Consider the following 6,000-nt stretch of genomic DNA (forward strand, 5'->3'; position numbering starts at 1 on the left):
CTAAATACGTGCCAGTTCCAAAAAGCATATCTTTGAATTTGGAAGTGTGTTTGTGTTATCATTATCCATTTGATATACGGTAATGCACACATGCGGGGCTTATTGTTGGTGAATGTGACTTCTGAATGGACGTGTCTCTCCTGCCATTCTGAAATGGGTCACTGGCTCTGCAATAGAGCTATTACCATCTAACTCCTGGACTAATGCTATCTGCAATAGCATCAAAAAGCATTGCAGAAAGATTTCTTCCATAATAACACTGGCGGACAGTGGGTGTTAGTTGGATTACACACACACACACACACACACACACACACACACACACACACACGTTGGTAACTCAAAGACGAGTCTTTGATTTGGTAACCCAGCTTAGAGCCTTGAAGCGATGAGTGGAGTTCGCAACTTCGTGCTGAATAAACAAGTCGATCAACAAACATGACGTCACATTCAATCACAGTTATTGGGCCGCTCTTCTAAATCCTGCACATCAGCGATGTAACAATTAGATTATTTTTTGTTCAAAATTCGGCCAAACGGCATTCGGTTAAATGACCCGTTCGGTCAGATGGCAAATGGCCAAATGACATTCGTGCAAACGACATATGTATGAGCTTAAGATCATTCTAAGTTCTCTTAGAAATCGGTCAAGCTGTTCTGCTTAGAGTTAATTAAAAAGCAAATGCGGGAAGCTCTCAGTCCTCTCAACTAACGGGTAGGATTCGCTAGTTGGAAGACAGTCGTGTTCCATCGAGCGAATCCTCGCTGTATTACATTAAACTTGTGGTGAACTTCGTAACAATAATCTTGAAAGTTTATAAGGAGAAGCCGTAGTAGATTCTTGATGAAGTTCTTGGTTAATGGCTATCAAAATTGCCAACAGATAAGATTCTTTGGCCAAACCGTGATTCAAAGCCACTCCCTCAGCATGGTATTTCTGAATAGCTGCATGTTTATCACAGCAGCCATTAGCCCGTAGCGTAATTGAAGATATGATGAGAGCTCAACCGTTAACTGATAAGATATTCACAGGAAAGTATCAAGGATTCTTTGAGAATTGCTTTAAGGGTTTTCTTAGGAAACTGATACACAACCTGCCAAGATCTATTCATGAGCTCAACTAACACTACAATTAGGAACCAGCCAGGGATTGCAGTGAATCTACAAGAAATCTTGTAGACAAACTTAAGACCTCAAAAATAATTAATCAAAAGGTTCCTAAAATGATCTCCCAAATATCTTTATAAGCAATCTACCATCATTTTGTTAAAGCTGTCACCTTGAATTTAAAAAAAAAATCAGAAAACATCCAAAGACTGCGCATTTGCAACATTTTTTCAGAAATTATAAAGTAAATGCTCTTAGGATCCTACTAATCATTTCTTTCAAGTACATTTCCAGAAATCTGTCAAACATCGTAAAGAAAGTTCCAAGGAATTCTACGAGAAAGGTGCACGATTAGGTTCCCGAACTTTTCTAGCGTAAGACCCACCAAGATATATTTCTCGCGATCCATAAGATTAAAATCTTATAAATTGGGATTTTTACCGAAACTTTCTAAATATTCGGTAATTTTCAATCAAAATTTCACAAAAGTTCAATAAAAGGTGTGACAAATATAAACCAAGTCCAAACAAAATTATAAATTTAATGATTGCTTCAACATTTGAAAGTATGATACATTTTTCTACCCCCAAATTGAAAAATGTTGCCTTTATAATTCTTATAAATTAAAAATATTCATTCAGTATGAAAAATATAGTTAAAATATTTAACTTTCTCAGCTTGAATTTGAACAAATTTAAACAAAACTCTTTACAACATTACATTACAACAAAACATTACAGATTAGGGTTTTGACTAATTACCAGCAATGCCAAATTTTGGAAACAAAATTAATGAATTGTCACGGCATCAGCAAACTTAAATAAATAAATATTCAGTTTTTAACTACAATTGCTTGAATGTTATATGATCGTGTGTTTTTAAAGTGAAATCGATGCTGTTTTATGTATCTGTACCTTCTGAGCAGAATCTCAATAAAGATAATCTAACAGTAGGTTGAGTATTGTTCATTTCAATTCCGCCCAAATCTTTTGACAAACACACATATTTCGACTAGGAATAACTGACTCTGAAGAAGGCTACAAATGGTAGTCAAATTACGCGTAGCTGTCAAAATATAATGGAACTAGGGCGGAATTAAAAGATACAATACTCAATCTACTTTGGAATTGATGGCAAGTCGATTGATCGATGAAATTTATGTTTATTTCGATGCGCTAATTATGTGCATGAGCAAACATAATTTAACAATTTGTTTTGTAACTGTTTATAGAGAGCTTTTGTCGCAATAGAAGTTGACGTTATAACGAGCTGATTGTACATAGAGTCTCTACTTCTCAGACGAAGATGAACTCCATTAAAATTCCATCTATTTTCCAATCCATCCAACCCATTAGGATGAGCAACTTCAGATCACCCTAACCAACGTTAAAAAAAATCGAGAGTCTTGATCATTAATGGAAACTGGCCTTATTTATGATTACTGAAAAAAAATGAGAAAATAATATACGACAACAGACTAAAGCATGTTGTAAAAAATTAAGTAGACATTCGGAAACGCTGAAAAACAAAAATAAGTTTTTTTTTCTCGTGACCCCATAGGGGAAACTATGCTCTAAGGAATCGGCATCAATTTCCGTTAACCTTTATTCCCCATCAACTACGAGATCTCATTTTGATGTATCCGCAAAACAATGTGGTTTTTATTATGCGCGTGATTATATTTTGACAACATTACTTTTGAATCTATAGGATATCTCTAAAAATTTCCTCCTATTTTTTCTGTAGTTTAATGCAACATTCTGTTAGAGTCAACTATTTGAGCATTTTGTATTCTGTCCAAGCTGATTATCGAAACGGTGCAACCGAGTTGCAGTTTTTCCAAACCTATGTATAACATCTTCCGGTATCATCCTCGAAACGCCGGAGTTTTCCAAAACCAACAGTCTCTACCTTTTAATCAGCATGCCTTGAACTTGTCCGTCCAATCAAAGCAACCACATTTCACGATAAAGCAATTTTCACTGCACCGCACTGCTCAACTCCGACAAGAAAAACGCAGCCAACTGTGACCGATCGTAGCAAACACAAAATCACTTTTCCATAAAACGTCCAACATGAGTCCGTTGCGAGGAGTTCTCTCGAGTTCAAATTTCCATTCAACCGCTCCCCGCACCTGTTGCACTGCCGCAATTGCACAATTTCCACACATGTTCGAAGGGCGCTTGCCGTCCATCCTCCTGCTCATCGGTTCATATTTCATTTTCCACTTTTCACTGCATTTTTTTTGTTTGGATTTTCTCCTCTTCATAGTTTCCGTCACTTTCTTGAGACGCATCAAACCGAGAGAGCGATTGAAAGTGTGGAGGCGATTAATTAGCAACATATCTTTAGTATTTGGTTTTCGTTTTAAGTACACCACAGCCGACTTTTCTTCGCACCGAATTCAACTCATTTGTAGCCCAGCAAAGAAAGATTAAAAAGAAGAAAGACAATTTTCCAGTGTAGCACTTGCGAAGCACGAAGGGAAGCGTGGGTGATGTGACGTGAAATGATACGAAAAAGGAGATAAAACAGCACTAAACAGAGCATAAACTACCAGCAAGAGAAATTTTTGAGGAAATTTTGTCAAAAGTTTTCGTTTTCACGAGAAACGAGTTTGTTTTCCAGGGTCGGTACGCACTTTTGCTTCCAAAACTACTTTGCTTCGCATTTCAAAACAGTTGAACAAAGTACCACACTCTACTCATTTGTTTAGGGTTTTGTGGGTTAATTAAGCGTTCAATAAAGTTGGAATTATTTTTCAGTGTCCCAGTAGGCGCTGGTGAAAAATACCACTATTGAGTTTGGGGCAATCTAGCTTTCGAATTGGCACTCTCTGTCACTCGTCAAATGAAAAACCCTTCCAAAAGCACAAACACACAAGAATTTCAACTAATCCGTACAATTTCAGCTTGCACAAAAGTCGTCTTCACTAAACACGCACGCGTCGAAACGGTTCCTGACACTTCTAAGAACAGAACGCGCACAGAGGTAAAAGTCGAACAGAGCTTCACGAGACACAGGTCCTTGCGAGCACAAAAAAATGTCCAAGTCCAAGTTGGCACTCCGGGGTGTATGTCCGTCTTGAGCGGTCTACTGATATGCACTGATGTCTGAGAAAAACTGATCGCCAGCTGGAGAAAAATTAAAACTCAAAGCTAGACTCGCGCGCGCGACACTCCACACATCCACTCTCGCGCCATCGTAGTTGCCTGCCAGCGATCGTTCCGCGCGCCGATGGGTTGCTCTGATGTTGCAATTTGAGCAAAAGCAGAGTAGGCTCCGAGACGCGGACGAAAGCCCACCGCTTGTTGACTGGAGCAGCGAACGAAGAAGGCGGCGGCGGTGTGAGCGAAAATTAATAACGTAATAATGACGGAATAAAAATAAACAACAAAACCACGACGAGGAAAAGGAGTGCGTTGCGTGAGAGAGAAAATGAGCAGAAAGGGTGAAAGAGAGTCGTCTTTTGAGGTATGCGCCAATGTTTGGGGGGGACTTTCGTGGGAGACCCCCCTGGCGAAGAAATGTGTGAGCCAGAGTGGATGACTGGAGTATGAAATTAGGTGCACGAGAGTGAAGGTGAGGTGCATCACGATTGAATAATTATTGTTGACTTAGATGTAGCGCGCATGTGAATCGGCGGAATTGGATTAGAAACATCAAAAATGAATCATTGAAAATTGAAGACAACGGTCCATTGCGGGGTGGTTGATGCAATCCAGCTTTTTACGTTAGCTATAAAACGACAGGGGGTGATTCGATTTTGACATTTATTTGCTACTGATTTTATAGTTTGGTCTAAGTAGGCTGTAATTTGAGATTGTTGATTCGACTGTCAAAAATTTGCACTCGTGTTTCAACAGCATTTGTTTTGCAGCTAAGTTTTATTCAAATTTAAATTCTCTAAAATTCACCATTTATTAACAACTATTATTGTACCGTTTTAGGCATCATCAAAAATCCTGAAGCTTGTAGAAAGATCAAATATTGCAGAGGCAAAGGCACAATACTCTACCAGTAGCGAACTCCACTAAACAACAGTGTTGTTTCATCGTTATGTATATTTGCCATCTCGACTTTTTTGCTACCACGGACAGCTGTCTTGATAAAACTAAAAAAAATCGCATACAAACCACAAGACTTGCGAATTGAATTGTAAGAAATTCATAAATATATTACGCATAAATTCGTAAATACACAATTCAGGTGGTTAAAACCGGTCTATCTCAATTTACACCTATATTATAAGCAGCGACACACATTGGTTATTCTTATATTACGTGTCTTTTACCACGTCAAATTCGATGAATTCCGGGCATCTGCCTTTCCATATGCTTTTCCTTTTGCATTTCCATTTGCGTTGCACAAAAATGTTATTGTTCATATGTTGAGTACAGAGGAAATACGCAAACGATGGGAAACGATAGGTTTATATTTTCATTTCTACAAGTTGATATAAAAAAAAAAACTCTTATGGTACGAAATCAAGCGGGAAATATCTCAGTAATAGCAGCTTAATAGGTATCAGACTGTTGAATTGTATTCAGAAATCTATCACTCAGAGTAAGTTCACCTCCTTCTGCTATTTAATTTGTCCAGAATTATGTTTGTAGGTCTCAAACCATGAATATAATTCCTATTAATTCGTATCAAATGCCGATTCTTCATTCCGTTTTATGTCCGCATATAATCTAAAAGAGCAAATTATTCGAATAAATTAGTATTCCCGATTGAGGCTTACCGAGGAATTGTTCAGGTTAGGATGTAGAAAGATAAGGAAAGGTGTTATAAATTGCATTGCGAACAGGACCGCCTATTATTGCGAAATCGTATATAAAAGTGCGAGATTACATCGGATCGGTCATCGGATCCGGAGTCACAATACGTCAA

General features: G+C 38.0%; 1 protein-coding gene across 3 annotated transcripts in view; it reads right to left on the reverse strand.

Moving 5' to 3' along the window:
• Positions 1 to 4,684, reverse strand: part of LOC110678315 — a 109,476-nt gene extending 104,792 nt beyond the window's left edge. The window contains exon 1 of one of the 3 annotated variants that reach the window (XM_021851012.1): positions 4,011 to 4,684. The gene's annotated coding sequence lies outside the window, so the exon portion shown is untranslated. Of the gene's footprint in view, positions 1 to 3,664 lie in introns of all 3 variants that reach the window. The other 2 variants (XM_021851013.1, XM_021851014.1) reach the window with 2 other exon arrangements.
• Between the last annotated feature and the right edge of the window lie 1,316 nt (positions 4,685 to 6,000).

The sequence above is a fragment of the Aedes aegypti genome, chromosome 3, assembly GCF_002204515.2.
Source record: "Aedes aegypti strain LVP_AGWG chromosome 3, AaegL5.0 Primary Assembly, whole genome shotgun sequence".
Taxonomy (NCBI): Eukaryota; Metazoa; Arthropoda; class Insecta; order Diptera; family Culicidae; genus Aedes; species Aedes aegypti.